Genomic DNA, 21,510 nt, shown 5'->3' with positions numbered 1-21,510 from the left:
AATCATAGTTTCTAAAGGGTTTTCAAGATTTCACTTTGCAGAAGTGTGTTGGAAACATGGAGAAGGCTTATCATGCCACTTCAGTTTATATTCACAGAATGTCTTCCCAAAAATGAAGAGTTCTGCATGTGAATCGAGCATTGTTTTTCCTTCTGTCATTTCCAAGGTTTCAGTATTTTCCAAGTGAAGTTAAGTGGCAACATAAATCAGATGAATGCTTATTCGTTTGGATCTGATCCTGACAGATGCTGTGCACTATTAATTTCCGTTGATTCCAAAGGGGAGCGGAGAAAACACAGGATCTTTCAAGTTCTGGCCTTTTAATTGCAAATTAACGTAGTGCTTTTGATGTTGAATGCTCAGGGATACACTTTCTTTATAGCATTCCTAATTACTTGATTCATTAAAAGTAGTATTGTGTTGCTGTGAATGCAAGTTAAGTCTTCACTGCAAACACATTGCTTAGCTTCCCAACTGCACAGTGTGTGGGATCAAGCACTGGCATATTTTACACTCAACATCAGTCACATAACCTGGTGATCTTCTATAAATGGTACGTGGCAAAACAACTCTGATGGTACAATATACATACTTCACATACTGTAAAACAGGAATTCAGATTTATATGATCTCTTTCTAGAGCAGAATTGTTAGGTATCTGTAGATTTGGAAGATAATGGTGAGATGCCATCTTCCTTCTCTTCTCATAGGTTTCTGATAAATTTGAATCTCTACTCCCCTCTAGCTGCTGTTCTGTCCGTGTTTCCGTATTATTGCAAGAAGGGACCAGCAGGACTTCCAGTTTTCTTCTCACTTGCATGCCCGGTGTTTCTCCCTATAAAAATGTCTTGCCAGCTATAGTGGCTACTCTTAGGCATGCAGCTGTCAGTATTAAATTCATAAAATCTCCAACTGGCTCATTTCTGACCATAGTAGCAGCAAGGCTGCTGGTGTTTTGTTACTTCCATACTGCAGCTCCCAAACAAAACTACAATAAGCCTCTGAGCGCTGAATTTCTCTCAAACTCTTGTATATGACGTTGTATTGGTGTTTGCTGGTCAGAATAGCCATAAAGGTATTTTTGCTACTATAACTTATTACTGAGAAAAATATCCTAAGTTCTGTAGAAATTACTGTATTAGGTCCACTCACACAGCAGGCAAAGCCTCCTAGTTGTCACTGGTGAGTTGAATTTCCATGTTCTTTAAGTGGTTATTAATAGGAATGCCAGCATGATCTGCAACAGTAAAAACTGATCATGCAAACATTGTTCAGCATTACATATTTGTGGTAGTACAGGTAATCTCACTTCACTGGCACTTAGATCATTTCTACTCTGCTGCACATTTACAAGTGATTTTTACCATCCCTTGTGTTGTTTTAAGTGGAAAGCAGAGCTTTCATTTGAGTTCAGTCACTGGATCAGTTCATACAGTTGATCTGCTGATTTATTTTCTACTAGTTCAGTTCCTTATTTTGGTTTCAGTCACAAACAAAATGTGCTTAGAATAAATCTAATACTCATTCTATAAAAGAGTAATATGTGACTGTAGATTTATAACAGTGAAGTAGGCTATAGCTTAATAATACTGTGGAAGTTGCACTGCAGTAAGTAAGCTCATCAATTTGAATCAAAATTTATAGTACTACTTTCTGGATTCCGGCTACTAAAAAATTGTCCAAAGTGCCAGTGAAGGCTCTGGAAGTTGATAATAATATGCAAGTCCATTCATCACATGGTCATTAGCTGGAATATGGTTCATATTGCTCCTGTCCATAAGTGCTGTAGTCACCTGGTGTGTTTCAAAGATATTGATCAAATTACTCATTTTAGTTTGCAGTCTTGGTAGACAATTCAAGGCATGATACATATGTGTGCACATTTTAAGCATCGTCCAGATATTCTCTTTTCCTTCTCACATATTTGGCCCTTCCAGATTAATGATAATGCAGTATGAGAAAATCTATACTCTCTCTCTCATGTTGACATTTGACTCAAGGTTTAACAAGGCCTTCCTCTGCTCTGTAGTTACTTGAAGCATTCCAAAATGATTTGGGTGTTGTACAGCATCACAACCGCATGCTTATGACTTTGTCCCAGAGGTCAAACTGTTAAGTGCAGCTGATAAGCCTTTTCGGTTTAAAGGCATTTTCCTCACTGCCAGTATGCTGTTATGATTACATTTGCAAGACTGATTTTTTGACCTTGCAGAAATGCATGTTTCTGAATACAAAAACTCCAGTTAGCTAGCATACTAAGGGGAGGTAAAGGAGCCTTAAATGCCTCTTCTGCTGCAGACTGAATTGAGATTTGAGCAAACAGGTAAAAATACCTGCTGTTCTAGAGACTGGAAAAGCAGGCCCCACTGACTCTGCATGGTTTCGGGCATGCATCCCCTGTCGGTTATGCTGTCTCTGATCTGGTGAGTGGAAAGGTTGCTGGAACAGACCTGCTCCCTGGGAGACTGCAGGCACCAATGGGCCCGGCTCCTTAAATTACTGGTGAGTGAGTCACCCATTAGAGTAGCTGACATTTTTAACAAAGTTGCAGCCGTGGGTTTTGGAAAGCAGCTAGGTTTACAGTTCTGCTGGGGGTCAGTGGCTCTCAGCAGCACATATACCTACATTGAACTGTTACATTAAAACCAAAACAATGTGCCTCTGGTGGTCCTCATCTGCAGGAAGACTGTGTAGGAGGGGTATTTTCTGCTTGAGATCTAAGGCCTAAACTTGAGGGAGCATCAGATACACTGTGTTCATGAAAACTGAGCCTGGCTGTGGTTCCCCTGGTGTGTCCATCCTCCCAGCATGGCTGCTGCTCCCAGCCCCATCTTACAAGAGCAACCACACCAAGGTCACCCCTTGGCCTTCCCAGCTGTAGGATATATCATATCATATATATTTGAAGATCAGATTAGTATGTTCAGCAGGATGGCCAGGCCTGTATGCCATTATGGAGGCTTTTGGTGCTGGAGGGACTGTGGGCATTTGGTTGCTGTTGGGAACAAGTGTGTAACTACATCCAGAGTGACTCAGATCACAGGCTTTTACGTCATCAGTGAAAGATTTCTTGTGTTGACCTCGACTGCTAATCGTCATAGAAAATTAAACCAGCGTAGCTCCACTATTCTGTACTTCATTGGCCATTGACTCTGCTGGCCAGAACAAAAAGCAAATGAGCCCTTCATTGGTTTTATTGTATATTTAGCTGAAGTAGGCTTACAAGTGAGTGTTTGCTGAACTGCTTGGAGCTTGTGAGACCAGGAATGGGCTGTGGAAAACATTCCCCTCATAGCATAACTGCTTCGCATGGTTGTAATGGAAGGAGAGAGCTGCACTGCCCTTTGCAAAGTGCCCAGCTTTAATAGGCAGGTGATGTTTTCAACCTTTTCCCAGCATTATGTCTCATGTTTTAATATTTTTCCTCCTTCCCTCTTCATTCCAGTTGCTTTTATTTCTTCTGGAGAAAAGAGAAGAAGCTGGCCACCTCCTTCTCTTTTATTCTGAAATTGTTTGCCCTCTCCTCACTCATCTTCCAGCGCTCATAATTTGTAAAGGAGTTTGTGTGTATAGTTAATGAGAGTCGCCTTTTTTTGATGAGAGGCTCTTGTTCGCTGCGTCCAAACTACACAGAAGAAGTAATTACGTAAATATTATACCTTTGTGACATGGTCTGCAAATCATGTTTTACACTGAGTTACTTTCTTTTGATCTCTCAGATACCCTAGCTCTTGGGTAAGAACCAAATTTTTGTATTCTTTTTTCAGCAATGTTTTACTTAGCCTAGTGTTAGCATCTAGTCCTTGCTAGACTCCTCATTAGGAAATAAAGTTGAGGACTTCAGATAGGGTGTTATTTGAGATTTGGAGCTTTATCTTCCTTTCTATTTGTGTAGCTTTGTATATTTAAAACCCAGCTCTAACGCTGAGAAACACTATCCTGTATCAGCTTCAGCAAACATTTCTAAAAGATGCAAATTCACGTTCTGTTAAGCTCTTTATTTTTCTTAGTATGGCTCAATGACTGAACTTTGTTCTTCAAGGCACTAAGCACTTCAGAGTTTATATAAATCCTATTTTTTTTATTGTTATTATTACTGGCTATACTGGACAGAAGAAGAAGAAAAATGGAATCCTAACTTGAAAGGCAGCACAGTTTTTTCAGGATCAGCAGCCAAAACACATTTTTAATTTGTACACAGGGTAGATTGGATGGAAAAGATGGCAAGGAAGCAATATGTATGGAGTCCTATACTTGCTCTCCCAGGAATGTTTTCCAAGTATAACTGAATTGTGTGCAAACAGCCATTTCAGATGAGATGGTGGTAAGAGTAACAGCCATTTACAATTGCAGCTTCTTGTTTGCCTCAAACTTTGAGGTTTTTTTCCTTCTGCTAGTATCACTGAACTTTCTACTTTAATGAGACCTCCACAACCTTTCTTAAAATAAAAGTTCTGGTTCTGGGGAGAGGGGAAGAAATCGCAAGCTCTTGGTTGAAAGAATAAGAGGAAAATTGATTTATTCCTGTGTTCTTCCTTTTCCCATGGTGCTAGGGAAGTTTACATGTGGTAAACCATTAAAGTACCTCCTCTGCTTTTATAGAAGTTTCTGTCACTTGTTGTCGCTATTAGACAAGACCCTGTGTATTAGTATTTGCATTTTAGTTATTTTTTAGCATGGTACTCAGTTTGAATTACTTCTTCAATTCAAGTTAAAGGCATTTTCAGCTTCCTGTTTTGGCTCTTTGCTTCTTTTTGTCAAAATCTGCAGGGTATCAAATCAATGCACTTGAATTTCTGTTTCTATACAGATTATCCTCAAATAGACACTTACCTTTCCAGTCAATCTGGAGAAATCTCTGACTCCCGCTTACTTAACAGGCTGTATTAAATTTTTTTTCATGCTGAGATAAAAGACTTTTAAAAATACAACGATTTTATCTTGTGTTGATAAATTTATCTCCTTAGAAAATACTAATACGTGGCCATGTTTCTCCCATTTTTTTTATATCACTTCTGTTCTAAACTGTTTTTGTCTCTTTCATTTAAACATTTATCTTGAAGCTTATGCTGTGAAGTCAGAATACATATCTTGGGACTGTTCAGGTAATCATTTAATATTGAAATATGCTCTGGGTTGTAGCCTTTGTTTTTTTTTAGTCATTTATGAACTAATTACTACTTATTTGCACTTTCATTTACAGGCTTGTTGGCTAGCTAAATGAGAGATAACAGCCTTGGGGAGGCTACTACTTGCAATAATCTGAATTTAATGGAAGAAGGGAATTTTGCTTTGTAAACTTTTGGCATTTTTAGGGAACTGATTTCAGTGGAAATGGTGAGACGGGTGAGTCCTGGTAATAAGCCCCTCTCTGCTGTTTAGACAGTGGCTGATCTTGCCTTGGCGAACAAACCAAGAAATGGTGTTGAGCTCAGAGCGCAGCGCTGGAGATGCCTCTGTTTAGGGAGCACTGGTTTGCTCAGCAGCAAAGATCATCTTGATCTCGCCATTCCCTATTAGCATTTAAAGCTGTGGTGCACCTTTGTGTGCATATGTGTGGATCCAAATACACATCAGAAAAGGCCAGGAGTTTGGGATTGTTGCTGTTCTCCAGTTTCTGAATTCTTGAAAAATCTCAGATTCTGACAAATAGGGACAAGTTTCTTTTTCTTTTTCCTCCCCCCTACCATTTCTGGCTGGATGATAGTAATTGCATGTTGAATTACTGAGAGTAAAATTCACAACAGCTGAATAAAGTTGAAGAGAAGCTGCTCTGATTTTTTCATTCCAAGGAAACCTAAGTACCATTTTGAAGTCGAAGTTTTGAATAGAGGTCTGATCTGTATTTATTAACAGGATAACAAGTTGTCATCTGGGTGTACTCCTCCCCCCTCACCCGCATCAAGCATGAAGCAGAACGAGGGTTGTAAGATACCAAGTCAGCTCTTAAACAGTGCTGCTAGTCACATGCTGCCCTGGTTAAGTGTGTAGAGACCGCTGTTATAAATCACTCTCAGAAATCCTTTCAGCTGGATGGTGAGCCTTAATTTTGTTTTATGACGTTTGTTCTGGCCGGTCTTTAACTGTTTATGGACTTGATGAAACTTCTGCTGCTGCAGGTGTTCTAACAGAAATAAGACAGTTTGCCTTGTTGTCCTGAGAAGCAACGGGCAGTTGACAGAAAGCCTAACCAATTTCTTTTTTTATGCAGTTTTAACTGAATCACTTCCTATTGTGCCACTTGTTCTTTCCCAGATTTGGAGGTAATGAACATCCCGGTGGACAGTTGCCAGCATAAAGATGTAAGTCAGGAGCAAATGAGTATTTAAAATTCAGTGAAAAAAATCAGTGATTCTTCTTATTTTACACTAAAATAAGATTTGAAGCCTTTTAAAAAAAGAGGTAACTTTAGAGTATTTCTTATGAAATGTTATTACCATTATCTTTTCATTATTACTATTCTGGGAGCACTTTCTGTAAATGATAGTCAACACCTATGTCCCTTGTGGAACTCCTACTTAGATGTTGAAGTATTTCTGTGTGTAGAATAACTTATTCAACCTACATCTTTCATTCACTTAAAAGCATTAGATTTGGGAGGAAGGACTTCGGTGGTGTTTTTGTCCTGTCAGCAAGTTTTCCCCTTTTGGCATGCGAGTCATGGACCCTTCTCAGTTAACTGTTACAGTTCTGTTACTTGTACAGTAGTTCACACACAAAAATGTTCTGAATGTGTGTGTTTTCTCCTCTCTTTTCTTTTCTGTACATTGCAGTACAGAAAAGGTCCTGGAAGTTTTGTCTTGTACTAAGATTATCTATATTACTGTGGGGAAGAAGCTTGCAGGAGCCTATTAGAGGAAACTGCATTTCTCGTATGGCTGCTTCAACTGCAGTGCTCTGACATTCGAAGATCCTAGCAGACAAGGTTTTATGCAACTGCTGCGACTAATATAAACTGCTCTGTCGTATTGTTTTGTTTTCCATCATCTTTAAAAAGTGAAGAAGTTTGCAGTCTCTGTAAGACTGTAGGACATTACCAGGCAGTATTGACCAAGACACGCAGAACCTCTGTAGCATCTTTTAAAAAAATCTCCAAAATGAAAGCCTGTGTCCTTACCTGCAGGTAACTAATCTTTCTGGATATGGAGAGGATATATGGAAGTAAGACATTCTCTAGGTGAGAACATAAACCATGCTTTTGAACTTATGTATGCATCATTCAGGGTACCGGACTAAAGCATGGGTGCCAAATGCCTTTCTGCCAGGACAGTTCATCCTGCGGCAGCTTGCTTTTTCTTCCCTCTTTTCTAAGGCATACTGGGACATGGGTGGAGATGAAGCTGTGGCGTTGTGTGGAGTCATGCAGCCTTCTCCCTGTGCTTTTTCCGCTGGAGGTCCTGGGATGGGCCCCTACCTGCCAAGGCAGGCAGCTTGCATGAGCTGGACGTTATGTGGTAGGGCTGGCCCCATGCAGGTGAGACAACAAGCACCTCTCCAGGCACGCCACGGAAGAGGACAGGAGGCAAAGCAGCCCGCGTGGCTCACTCCAAGAAATGCTTCCAGCTCTGTGCTGTTGCTGTTGTCCCTGCTCTCGCTCTTCTTCTGGCAGAGACTGACTTGTCTTTCAGAGAAGAACGCTTGACACTTTTAATTGCTGTTGCTGAGATGAGCCCAGAGCTAAAGAGAGGGTTTGGAAGCCCTGAATGGATCAATGCTGAACTTGGGACTGATTTATCTGATAAACTCTTATTTAGGTCAGGCCTCCTTGGGGCAATCTGTGAGGAGCAGACTGCTAGATCCTGTTGCAGCTCTAACACAGTCTGGCTCCCTGAGCAGAGCAAGCCCATCCTGTCTAAGTGGCCTACTTTAAGGTTTTTGTTTTTAGTAGACCAGACATCAGGCAGACAATTTTTTTGTTTTGTGTTTTTATTTTTTTTTAAGTGTAGTCAGCTCTCATACTAAATCCCTGCTTTGCTCTTGCTTAGTAAGATACGGAGTACCTGTTGCACACAATTACCCTTTTGCTCATCCGTCGGCCCTATCAGGCTGTTAAAGGAGCAGGGCAGGCTTTGAAACGCCCCCTTACCTCTCCCTCGGCTCCTGCCTCCTCTGCGGCCCGAGTGCTGCAGAAACTGAGCCAGACTAGGGCAGGCAAACGGTGCTGCGCGCGTTGGGCATGCAACTGCAGCGCCTGTCCCTGGCAACGCTGCTTGCTCTGCCTCGTCCTGCTTCGGCTGCTTTGAATTTGCAGCAGCTTGACCCAGATTTCGTGGGCCCGGGCATCGGGGGAGAAACACGTTTGGCGTGAAAGGCGAGGGCACCGCCTTCCCGCGCGGCGCAGCTTGAGCTGGTGGCGCGCACAGAGCGGCCGTTGTTCTGCCGCGAGGCCGTGCCGAAAGCTTTGAAGCGGTGTTTGCATGTAGGTGTCAGTTTTCTAAGCAGTATTTTTTCTTTCCACCTTTTTTTTTTTTTTTTTTTTTTTTTAAAAAAAAGACTATTCCCCGCTCCACAGCCTTTTCCTGGCAGTGACTATCTGACTTGGCAATTGTTTATTTTATGATGTGCTGTTTAGGCGTCCAAGTTTTCCTTTGTCCTGGCTATTTAACTTCTTTTCCTCACAGGATCCAAATCAGTGTATACTCAGGGAGTTAGTGCAGGAACTTTGGCGTTACAGGTGGTGGCGATTCTTAATGTTGTATTACACAGCGTGACGTGTGGAGTATTGGTGATAAACTGTTGTGTATGTCTGATAACTATATTTTTAAATGGCTTTGTGAAGTCAAGAGATTAATAAAATGGCTGTGTTTCAAATGTGGGCAGGAGCTGAGGAACTGGAATGCAGAATATTGCTATTGTGTCACGGCTGTGTGGCTCCTGGATTGCCTCAGCCCAGTTTCCCTAATAGGGAGCATCAGATTTTGAATGTAGTGAAAAGGTATCATAGCTCTCTGCCTAAGCAGGAACCTCGGTCAAGTGCTAGAGGAAACGATGTTTTTTTTTTAAATCTAGAGACTCAATAATACCGAATTGGGTTGCAAACTTGCAAGGCTAGTGCAGTTAATGTAGGCTGCCCTATAATCCTAATCCATAATTTCCTGTATGATTTTTTTTTCACAGTCTGCTGACCTGCACCAGCCTTGCTTTGCTCTGGTAGGCACAATCTGGGGAGGTCTGAAAAGATTTCAATTCAACCAATGTTTGAGAAGGGTTAGGGAAGAAATTCTCTTCTGTCTTACTACATGATAACTTCCTGTCCCCTTTTTCCAAATGTAAGATCCTACCCCAAGTGGAATAGAGAAGCATCTGTTTGCAGATTAAGAAAGTGAAAACCAGCGTGGGGAGGATAGTGTAGGAAAGAGTCCAGTACGCCACACATCAGTGCTCTTACGAAAGCCAAATTTAGGAAGAGTTACAGCAAACTTGACAAGAGTGCCCTTTCTTTCGTTGGAGAGCCAGTGGGGAACATGGGATAATTGAGCACTGGGGGAGACAAACTTCTGAGCAGGTATTTGCTAGTTGTAGACGGTGCAAGATGGAGCCCCCATGCTCTGTTCAAGGGCATGGTATTGCCATACTCAAAAACTGGAAAACAAACTTTAAAAATGTTGTAAGTGGGAAAAGTCACTCTCCTTTTATCTCTGTTATTTGGAGATTTTTAGATTGCATGTGAATTGTGACTTTAATCTTTCCCATATAAATGTGAGAGCTGGATTTTTTTTTTTTTTTTTTTGAATAAAATATCAGTGCATTAAACACATGATTCCAGATTCTGGGGTTTTAAGAAGATCACAAGGACATTTGTTTAAAATTACGAATTGGCAGAGTGGGAGACAGCTTGCCAGAGAGGATCTCAGTAGGAATTCCTTTAAGTGAGAAGTGGGCTGGCATTCAGAGAGCTGGAGAAGGCATCTGAAGGTCTAGGGTAATTTTAGGTGAGTTGATGGGAGAGCACTGGAGGATCTGTCATGAGCCTGAAAGGAAGAAGGTCCATGAGGGCGATGGCAGAGAGTTCTCAAATGGTCGAGGATTCGTGGAGTCTCGCACTTGGCTTTTACTGCTTCTCTCTGTTGCCGTATTACGTTCTTGTCCTTCAGAAGCTGCAGTCTGTTGGTTGGCCGAAGTAATGCTTCAGGTACTCATGGACCTTCACCGCATGTTTTTTCAAAATCTTCTGCCCATGCATATCATCGCTGTAGTTGCTGCCTTCTCCTTCCTCCTGCAGCTATCCATGCCATGCAGGAATGTGTAAGGAGCTGCTTTTGCAAAAGGTAAACATCCTGCCTGGCATTGCCTTGGTAGGAGTAGCGATTAGATTGCCTGCAGGATCTACCCTTTTGCTTCCTAGCCCATGTGAATATTGATATTTGTATATGTAGGCCTGTGGGAGAAAATGAGGGGGGGGGGAGGGTATTACCTGGTAGGTCAGCACTGGGGACCCTCTTCTGGGGAGTGCATGGAAAGGGGTAGAAAATGGGATGTAAGTGGGACTGTGTGGTGTGTGGAAAGCAAGGTGGCAGTGGAAGAGGAAAGGGGTGACAGAGAATATGAAACCATGCAGAAATATGGTCCTAAGCTGGAAAGAAAGTGTAATAAAAACAGGAGGGAAAGAAGATGAAACAAAATTAAGGGATTTTCCTTTAAAAATATAAATAATATGGAGTTTAATGAATTGCAAGAGCTTCAGGATAGGAAGAGGAATGGTAGTAGTGCTATGTGTCTTTAATCCTAAATAGTAGGTATAATAGCTGAAAGAGGAAAATCTATGAAACCTTTTTTTATGGTTAATAAAAACATTTCCCTGAGATGCTGATTAGGGGTGTTGAATTAACAGCATCAGAAATGAGTCCTTTCACTACCTTCAAGTATAAAGGGTTTTTTGATTCTTGAATAAATAATTCAGTAACTTTTTATGAGCTTTACCAAGCAAGAGCTGGCGTGACGAAGTTCTTTATCATCTCTTTTGATCTCAGCTTACTTGCTGTTGTGAAAAGCGTAACTTGTCCTTGAGCCTGCACGCTGCTCATAGTGCGCAAGTGTCACTTGTTTATTTAACTGAGATTGCACTGCCTTTGCAACACTCAGCAGGGTTAGAAAGGGAAATTCTTCTCTTCCGCTTCACCAGAGAGGAATGCAAAGGTTTGAGCTGTTGCAGAAGACCTGGGCCTTTGTGTCTGCTGGTGTCAAAGGCTGAGGAAAATACTGGTTTACCTGTTTGGAAAGAATAGTGAAGAAGCTGGCAGGAGATCTGGCACAGAAGTGCAGAGTACTTGCTAAGGCATAATACAGAAATAGGATTTGAGGTGCTTTTACAACTTCATTGGGCCACCTTTCAGGAGGAAAAAAGCAGGGGGTGCTAAGCTAGTAAATGTATATGTATATTGTTTCACATGTCAAGAGCAGATGTGCTCAGAGAAATGCGATCTGAAGAGCAGAAGTAACCATCCTAGTTTGGGGAAGTGGAATTGGGTTTGGCAACTGTCCCCAAATGACTTGATTTAAAAAAAAAAGGAAGAAGAAAAAGAAAGTAGTAGTTGCTAGGCTGCAAGGGAGGCCAATGGACAGATCAAAGCACAGAGAGAAACTGTTTTCAGCAGATGTGATACATTCACTTTTCTTTTTGTCCCTGGTGTTTACCTGAGGAAGTCTTGTCTGATTAAGCTTGTGAGAAGTATAAATCTAGATTTGCTAAAAATGCTCACTTTTTTTTTTCACATTTTTATTGTGATTCTAATCTGATTTTTTTTTATTGTATAGGTTTCAAAACTACTTCCCAAACAGTTTTAAGCTATAAAAGACAATCTCCTAATGTCCATCCCTCTCTTTCCTGTGCCAGTCAAAGAATGTAGATAATAGTGCTCTAGTGAGTTGTGGTAAAACCAGGTTGCAGATATAAAGGGGGGAACCAGGGTCCTGGCAGCAGGGGTGTTTGGCAATGCACTCCTACAATGAAGAAATTAGTGTGTTTTGATATTTTGTTTTGTTTCCAAATAGCATGGGGGAAAAAGTGGTTAATCTGAGTGTGCCTGAACTCTGAATTTTATATTTGGTGCATCAGATAGAATTCTTTTGCTTTAAGGGGTAGATTACAAGGAAATAAGTTAACATGACTTTATAGAACATTGAATTCCCTTTCCCATACAAAAAGGGAAGGCAAAGAGTTCAGTGTTCCTACTGTGCTATTCACAAAATTGATGTGAAATATTTATCCATGTTTTCTTTTGCCCTTCAGAAAGCTAGAAACTTTGAGGAGAAAAAAAAGTCTAACATACTCTAAATTCAGAAGTGTTCCCAGTGAATCTTTTGCATTTCTGTTTGCATAATGTGTTATTAGCTTCTTTGCATCCTATGCATGTGATCATCATACATGTTAGTATGGTATTTAATAGTAACGATTTTTTTTCACTTGACAGCTGAAGAATAAGAAGTTTATCTCATGAATTATGTTAACCACTAGAAAGACTAATCTGATATTGATAAAGAAGAACATGAGGTATTTGTTATGATGTCCCTAGCATGGTGGGAATCTATGGATGCTTAAAAGGGAAAGAAAAATAAGCTCATCATGGTCAAGTGTAAAGTATTTTCTCCACAACAAATCAGTGGGGGTTCTTGCGAGGTCGAAGGAGCAAGACACGAGCAGCAGGGAATAAAAACAATTGAGGTTTTTGCTTCATTGTTTGCAGCTCTGAAAGTCAGAGCTTGCTAGTGCAAATTTAAGGGCTCGATGCCCAAAGAGTTACGAAAATGTGGCGCTCTGCTGGTTTCCCTCCTCCCATAATTGTAGAATGGGGATGACAAAGCTGTTCGAACGCAGGAATTTTCTTCCTCATGCGTTGTAATTTTCCTCATGAAATAACAGAAGTGCAAGCAAATAGTACATTGCTAGTACTTGCTGTAACAGTAGGAACGGAAGGTGCACTCCTTCGGTTCAGCAAGTTGTGTCCATATCAGATGAGTTTGTATGAATGAAGATTCTTCTTTTTTTTTTTTTTTAACTCCCTCTTTTGGATGGAGAGGGAAGCGAGGAAAGACGACTTGTGAACCTAGTTAAGGCGAAGGTCTTTATAGGAAACATTTGAATTTTTTTGAGGTACCACATAATGTTGTAGAAATCTTATAAATTTTCGTGATCGAATATGCAATTGTTTTTGAATGATAAAAAGGTGTAGTGCTGTGTTTTGAGTAATGCTTCGTGCACAATCAAAGGATGAGCGAGTGCTTGTAATTATTTTTCTGGGTCCCTCAAAATCCTCTTTTCAGACAAATGAACTTACCAAAAATTCAGTTTAAGAGAATGCAGGTAAGAGTCATAAGGCATAAGTCATTTTAGTCATAAGGCAGAGAGGGCGTTCACATGCTGGGATCACCGAAGAGGAGCTCCACTTAGCAGCAAAAAATACACTGCCCAGAAAGTCTGACTTCCAGTGATGGCCTTGCCAAGGAGCTGCAGCCCAAATGACAGCCATGTGGAGCAGAAGAAAAGCGATAGCTTTGCCAAGGTGTAAAAAAGATGGGTTGGAGAGTTGTGGGAGGCCAACTGCAAACCGCATGTTGAGTGTGAGACTTAACAGAGCTGAATCTTCCTTATGTTTAAACGTGTTGGTGGTGGAGGAATGTGCATGTATGTGTGCAGCAAATAGAAGATCTGCAGGTTTCAGGAGATTGTTCCCCGCTCCAAAAGGCAGGGGAGGTTTTGTGCATGCACATGTAGCTGCTGTATGTGACTCTAACTCCAAATATCAGACTAAAAGGAAGAGGAAAATTCTCTTCTTGTCTCTTAGGTGCAAGGTTCACTGAAAAAGAAATCACTAGAGCGTGTTTAAAAGGGCCAGTTTTATTAGTTTCAAGAAAGCTTCCTCATTACAGTCCGCAAACCTGCTGAGCACCCCAGGGCTGGGCATCATGCTTGAAGCCTGCATGGAGCAGCAGTGTGAGTAGCCTTGGCCAGGGAGACCTCCTGGGAGCAGGGCCCCAAGCCCTCTTTGCTCCTCAGATGTGCTGCCACGGGCACGGGCGGAAGACCGTAACAAACCCTGGGGCTCCTTTCAGGAGCACTTCTTTTTACTCCTAGCTTCAGTTCTGCCAAGTTGTATGTGCTGTGATATCCCTCAAGGCCAGCGTTGGGGATCATGGTTTCTACCTCTGGTATTACAGGAAGGCTTTGATGATGGCTCTCTCTCTCTCTCTCGAAGAGCTAGCAATAAGCTGCATGCATTAACGGTCTTATTTGATTTGATAAAGTGTGGTTGTCAGGCGTTGATGTTTGAGATGCATTTCAGCATGTGGAAAGGCTTCAGCCTTCAGATTTGATCATCATCCCACCAAAAGGAAAGGAGTGTTTTATTCATGGTAGGTTATTTCTTTGTATTATTTCTTCATATTTGATTAAGCACTAGGTAGTCATTAATTTGTTCAGTGTGCCTCTGAGTAAGAGGTAAGCTTAACTGAGAGGTAAATGTACCAAGTAAGAGACTAGACTGCTTAATTCTGCCCAAAGAGCATTGCCATCCCTACAAGTTAGTTGAGGACAGGATATAATAGATCACAAAAATAATATCTTAATTCGTATTCTTAAGTATCCTTCTGAGGACAGAAGAAGAGGTGGAGATCAGAATGAAGGTGAACCCTCGAGAAGGCTTGTTCTGTAAAACGTGCTATCTTGCAGGGAAGTGTACGCCAGCTAGTGGGATAAGAGATTTCAGAGCCGGGAGGTGCTCTCAGAGGGTAAACATCCAGGCTCTTGTCTACAGCGCAGCTAAAGTAGTTTTAGTCTTCTGTTTGCCTGTCACTAAAGAAATTCTTGTTACTCTGTGTTCATCACTTAGGGAAGTTTTCAACTCTAACCCTTTTCTAATGATAAGGGCAATTTTGGGTTGAGTGTCCTGCAGAGATTGCTTTCCCGTAGGGGCCATGCTGTTCAGGTAGCTGGCGTCCCAGCACAGCGCACAGGGTAGTCAAGATAATATGCCAGCAAACTACAGTCCCTTTGGGGAACTAATATACCACAAGCTTCTCTGTGATTGAGATGACTTTTAATGGGATACAGCAGTTGCGGAGAGAGAGAGTTGTAAATGTAGGGCTCTCCTAGGGGATTTTTAACAATGTCATGGTTTGATTTGCATGCTTGCTTGGGTATATGCAAATCAGAGCCTCAAAATAATTTCAGTATGTGCTCCTTTTTACTGCCAAAATATCTGATGCAGTTGATGGCATGGTCAGAGAGCTAAGTCATAGATTAATTTCAGACTATAAGAAACTGAAATCTTTAAGTCCTTCCAGAAGACAATATAGGAATCAAAGGGAAAATGATCATATAATAACCATTGTTTTACTCTGTTCACTGTCTTAAGCTTTAAATAAATCTTTTGCATATTCTCTTTTTTTTGGGGGGGGGATGTGTGCATTTTTGTGTAAAATTCTAGCATGGAACTTTCATAAAGTTTTTTCTTCTTTAAGAAATCTTAAATAGTTGCATAAAAATTTCTAAAAGAATGTTCCAGTTGTTAAATTGAGCCTTTAAGCATAAGCACATTGTAGGATTAAGGCTGCAAACCTATTCCAGGTTCTTATGCTGATCTGTTATGCCATAAATTAGACTATATCCCAGCAATAAGTGTAATGTTATGAGAATCTTGACTTTAGGCTGGCTATTCCTTGTCCTGATTTTAAATCCTTTCTCAGTAGCATGGTAGCTACTGAACCTTTGCAATGCAATACTTGCAAGGCTTGTTAAGATGGGGAAACAATCTGTGTTTGCCTTTTTACATTTTTTTGGTTTTTGCCTCAACTGCTATCATTGAAACTTTCCTAAAAACATCTGCCTAGTGTGAAACATGGCCTAGCAAGTTTTTAAAAGCAAGCAAAAATGATATTTAATAATGGCAAGTGCCTGACCCTAACTGTAGGTGGCACAACCTGCTGCTCCTGTAGCATTTAGCTTATTTGACAAGTACTGGCTACTTAAAATAAACCATCCAAATAAACCTAGGAGCATTTGTAGGCTTTATGGCCTATATCATTATACCTGCCAATTCTGCTTTTGCTTATAAGCATCACTGCATCCAAACTGAATCTATATTGAAATGCTAACACTTGATCCTTTCCATCCATCTCCAATCTCCTTCAACAGTAGCGTAGTCCACCTACAGCAGACTCTGTCTGCAGTTGTCATCTTCAGAAGTGTGTTGCCAAAGCCTTTTAAGGCCTAAAAAATACTCCTAATACTAGCTATACCTTGTTGCATGATAATTTGTTTCCTGTTTGCTGCAGCAGTGTTGAAACCTCTTCCTCTCGCGGAATATACTGTTTTCCTGCTTTCCATTTGTGTGTCTTAGCCCAGTGAGGAGTCTGTATTTTACAGGAATTTGAGTATCCCCTGCAATATACCCAAGAGAAGCTCTGCCTTCTCTTAGCGGAGCTTGAAATGTGGGTCGTCTTGTGACTGATGGCAAGAGAGTCCTGTGCTCACTGACAGGACGATCTTGTGTGTGCTTTGAGTCCCTCAAGCGTCTGGAGTAAATCTGATCGGCTTCATTAGAAGTATACAGATTTAAATGAGGGCAAAGAGATTCTTTTGTGGAAGAACCTTTTTGGGTGGCTGTTTTCAGAGATTTTTACATATAGAAAAACAGAGTTCAGGAGAAGGAGATAAAAAAAATAAGTAAGTGTTTCACATGCTGTAAAGGGTGAGATATTAGTTACAGAAAGAATGGCTAATGGTGAGTTGAATATTTCTTGAAACAGACTTAACCCGTTGCTTTTTAATTGTCGTTGTATCTTTTTAAAATGAATACGCATGAAAGTCATTGTATGTGTTTAAAAATTCACAGAACATCAATGCACTGCTGGATAGTGGGTTTGGAGTAAAACCAATTCACAGCGCTGTCCAGTTCCCATGGTGGGTTGAGGAACACTAGCATAATAACTATTATGATCATAGGTAAATAAACAAAGTAAAATTAAAAGGCTGACTTTTGCAACTTTAACAAACAGTGCTTAACCTTTCTTTTTCAATTTTAAAGGAAAAATTAGTGCCTAACCTATGAAAAAATGCTATTTATACTGCTATTCATTAAATGTAATGACAGTTCATTAATTTTTAAATTGTTTCCATACACAGCATAGCTCAAAACTACTGTACTCTTAAAATATGAATGTGTGATGCAAGAATTACAGACTCTAAAGGTTGTTGACATTAATTATAGATTAAGAACTTCTTGAAGATGTTATCAGATTTTTCTTCTTTTAGCTATACTGTAGTTTGCATTTTAGATTGGAGAGGGAACAGACAGGATTATGCTTGTGTAATTTTTCTTCCAACCTTGCATTCAGAAACAATGTTTTAAAAAAAATATGAAAAGGGATTTGAATTCTCATCTCCTGGACTGCAGGCATAACCCACTAATGCAGTTTTAGAGATGTGCTCAAGTAAAAGAGTTTATGTTGTGGAAAAGTTATTTCTGAGTAATTTATAAACAAAATCATGGCCTTTGGGATAATATAAAACTCTTACTCATAGAACAGTTGTTTTGTTACCACTAAAATATTTAACCTTTTCATGCAAATTCAAGGTCAGCAACTGCTTCCAAAGCAGCAATTCTGCTCTAGCAATGACAGTGCTTTAGGGAAACTGATGGCTCGCAATGCTTTTGTAATAGCCTTCTTTCACCTATCTCATATATAACAGCTAGCATCAATTAACAAGAATTTTAAAAACAGTTTTGTTTTCTGTTTTTGTATTTATCCTCTAAAAAAACAGAGACAAAGTCAGAACAAATCCCTAAGTCTTTCTACTGCCAGTCAGTTTAAGGCGTCACTGTTTATTACTGATTCTTTAGGTGATGACTTTGCACCACAGATTCATTGAGAAGCTTTGGCTTCGCTGTGCTGGATATCGGGCACCTGGAAAAGGATTAGCAATTCAGAGTTACCCATCTGAACTGCCTTGACCAGAAATGTGTCCTTCGTTACGCTGCGCAGGGACCCTGAACCCAGCCAGCAGGAAGAAGAGAGAGATGCTCATCTGTTTTGTTGTTGTTGTTGTTCTAGTTTTAGTATTTTCTTTCTCTGTTTTTGTGGCTTCAAGGAGAGCAGGGTAAAGGGAGCCTGGCTTTCTAACTTACTGCCAAAAATGCTTCAATCATGGTCATGAGCTCTCATCCCTGCTCCAGAAGTAATGGATGCGTTTTGACATTAAACTTGAATTTATTATGAAGTGTAGTTGGTGTTGGGATGGAGACGCAAATACCAAAGCCCAAGTTTATGCCTAGATGGAGTGTATTTGTGAGTGAGTTTAGAGATTGATATCTGCTGCCTCCTGACTCGTATTGCCTGTTAACATAAGATAAGATGATAGTGAAAAAGGTTGTGTATGACCTGGCATCTTTCAAAAAAGAAAATGAATAAAATGATTGCTCATTGTTTTGCTACTGACATAAACAGAAATGTCAACTTTTATGTAGCCCTATTTTAAAAGGATTTTTTTCCAATTCATTGTGTTTTATTTATCATAGCTGCCTGAATTATCTTCCATAAGCTTTCTTTTTTTAGAGTATGTATGAATAGGGTCTCATGTTGGGTGTCAGTATCCTATGTGCTCTTTATATATACAAGCATTTTCATTGGGTGGTAGAGACATGTTTACCTACTGAAGTATGAGTCAGAGAGCCCTTCAAACTCATCCAGTACAAGCTGTGCCATACTGTAGGTTTGGCACGCCTGTGCTACATGAAATTCAAAACAAAAGGCAATTGTATATCACTATATATACGAGGGAGTGACAGAATTGGAGGTCAGGTCATCCTTTGAAGCATATATTCCTTGTTAAGGCAATTTTGCTCTGTAAATAATGCAGGGCTTAAAGCTGTCCATGTAGCAGAGTGCTACAGCAGAGATGTGAGTTTTTTGGTTTTTGGTTTTTTATACATAACTGCAGTTTGCTCATACTGTCAAAGAGAGGTGGTGGAAAGTGCTTCCTGTGTCCTGATGTTGTCCAAGCTAGGAAGAGATTCCTGGTTCTGTGATGGGTCATGTCTGAGGTAGCAGACGGTATAAAAAGACAGCAGTCAAAGCTGGAAAAATACCAGGGAAGTGCAAAGAGGTGAGACCAGAGAGCCAAAGTAGCTCTGAAAGTACCATGGACAGGACAACAGTCTGGGGCGAAAGAGATCTTCAGCAACCCACCAGCTGTGCCTGAAACTCTTACCTGCCCATATCTGAAAAAAACGAACAAGAAATCTGAAAAATACTGGCTACCCCTACCTAATATTTGTGACTGATGCTGTCTTGAGGGTTGAACAAAAGCTCTCAGGAATCTGTGGAGAATAATACACTTTAACTTTTAAATTATATAAAAAAATAATAGTATTACTGCAGTAATTGATAATTGGTATCATTTGATTACAAATATATAAATGAATGTGAGTGGGCCACATTGAGAGCTAAGTTTTCGCTTTAAAAATGAGATGAAGAAACAGTCCTAAACCTGAGAATTATATGAAATTAGCTGAAGAAGTTTTATGAGTCCATTATCAGGGCTGAGTCCGTCATCTGCATTATATATGAATATAATTTTACAGAGTTTTTCTTAATGCATCCATTGATTTTTGGCTCAGAAACAATCACCTTCGAGAGGGGGAGGAGGAGGAACTACAGCTGGCAGTGAATCAGAGCAAAACCAAGGGAGAAGACCTCAAAGCAGCTAAAAACCAAAGAACATTGTGGCCAGGACAGGAGACTCGAGAGAGAGTTCTTGAGCAAGGCGAGGGCTGTGGTTGTTTACTGCTCAAAAGCAGCAGCGGCAACAAAGCAGTTCGCAAAGTCTCATTTGAAAGTTGGCTGTTTAAATTAGGCATCTGCGCTCTTCCATTTTTAGGCATCCTAATGCTTTTGTGTATCAAGTTTTGGACTCCTTTACACTTTACTCTGCTTCTTTGAATTGTCAACCTAAGCATTCAGAAATCATGAATCAGCCCTCTTTCCCCCCAGTGGCTTAGAAACCATAAGATTTTAAGAAATAACAGATGTTTTGTCCTTTTATTTGCCTTCTGGTTTTTGAACTTGCAGACTTCATATTTTAATGTTTCTCCTCGAACCCCAGGCTCACACTGTATTTATTCACTGTTTAAATTTGAAACAGATTCTCCCATCAGCCTCAGTCACGGGAGCTTTAAGAAGAAAAATTCCAAGCTCATGACAAAAGCATGAGCTGGCATTGCTTGGTTTGTCTGGTTCCTTTAGGTTGTCTTTGGGAGTGTACGACAGGACTTGATTTTCTGGGTTATTGAGTACAATCTTCTCTTATTGCAAGCAGCCATGCTACATGGTTCCATCCCCAAATTTATTTTCACTTCATCTTAAGTGTGCTTATGTTTATGCCCTGTATGTTCCTATTGAAAACTCTTCTAGAACCTCCTTAATCAACCAGTTATGAAATATCTTCTGATTTCTAGCCTAAACATAATCATAGCCAGGTTAATACTCACTTGGTACTATATTAACATCATGCTTTAGCTGATCTGAGTGTATTTTGCTCTGAGTTTTATTTCTGCACTGAAGTATAGCCTCCAGCTATCTTTACCTTGTACACCCGCAGTGGCCTTGCTTTTGTTCACCATCTGCCTTTGCATCTACCTTTCAACCTCTCTTGCTTGGCCTCTTAGATGCATTTTAACCTACTGCTTAGGCTTTATTTTTCCTCCCTCTCTCCTTTTCTACATTCCTTTTGTTTATCTGTTTATTTACCCAGCTTCTTCTGAAATTTTTTTCCTTGTAAGGGATACAAATTTCTGCACCGAATTAGCATCTTTTGATGTGAGCAAATTTTAAGGATTTTGTATGTTTGAGCTCAAATGTGGACTCATTCAGTTGCAGTGAAAGTAATGTAGCCTACAGGAGGTAACATGACACTGTCCCTAAGAAAAAATCTATTGATCAGAAGCATGTATGTACTTTTGATTACCAGTTCATCCTAAAGATAAAGTAGAAGTTAATGTGCAAGTGATTTAACAGCAGTATGAGAAGAATGTGGAGAAGGTATGCTTCCTATGTCCCAGGTGGTGTATTCTAGCCTAGTATATAACTAGTTTAACTGGTGACATACGGGAAGTTATAGTGGAAAAGATGTAAATGTTCTGGCAGGATGGAAATTCTCTGGAGATTGTCACAGCTGGTCATTATAGATTATTTTTACCTCACATTTAAGTCGTAGTTTAAGAACACGCTTTTCAAACTTGAATACTAAAAATAAGAAAACTGAGTTGATATTTGGAGACTTTCAGTGTCGATTTGGATACTCTTTGAGCTAAAGATTTGCAGCTCAGCTGCCTAAAAGATTTCATTTGAAATTTCTATCAGGGTCCTTGGGTTTGATGCACTTAAAGCAGTGTCTGTGGACATACATTGCATCAGGTCAGATCCTTTGCGGTTAGGTTTCTGAAAGATGAGCTCTGTGTAAGCTGTTGCCTCCATCTCACACTTTTACTTCTGTGCTTCAGATCTGGTTTGGGTCAG

General features: G+C 40.2%; 1 protein-coding gene across 8 annotated transcripts in view; it reads left to right on the top strand.

Moving 5' to 3' along the window:
* The window catches only part of FARP1 (FERM, ARH/RhoGEF and pleckstrin domain protein 1), a 219,832-nt gene that overhangs the window by 106,875 nt on the left and 91,447 nt on the right, over positions 1 to 21,510 (top strand). The gene's annotated exons all lie outside the window — the stretch shown is intronic.

This window comes from Rhea pennata, chromosome 1, assembly GCF_028389875.1.
Source record: "Rhea pennata isolate bPtePen1 chromosome 1, bPtePen1.pri, whole genome shotgun sequence".
Taxonomy (NCBI): domain Eukaryota; kingdom Metazoa; phylum Chordata; class Aves; order Rheiformes; family Rheidae; genus Rhea; species Rhea pennata.
The sequence above is the reverse complement of the archived record's forward strand: the minus strand, read 5'-3'. Positions and strand labels throughout refer to the sequence as shown.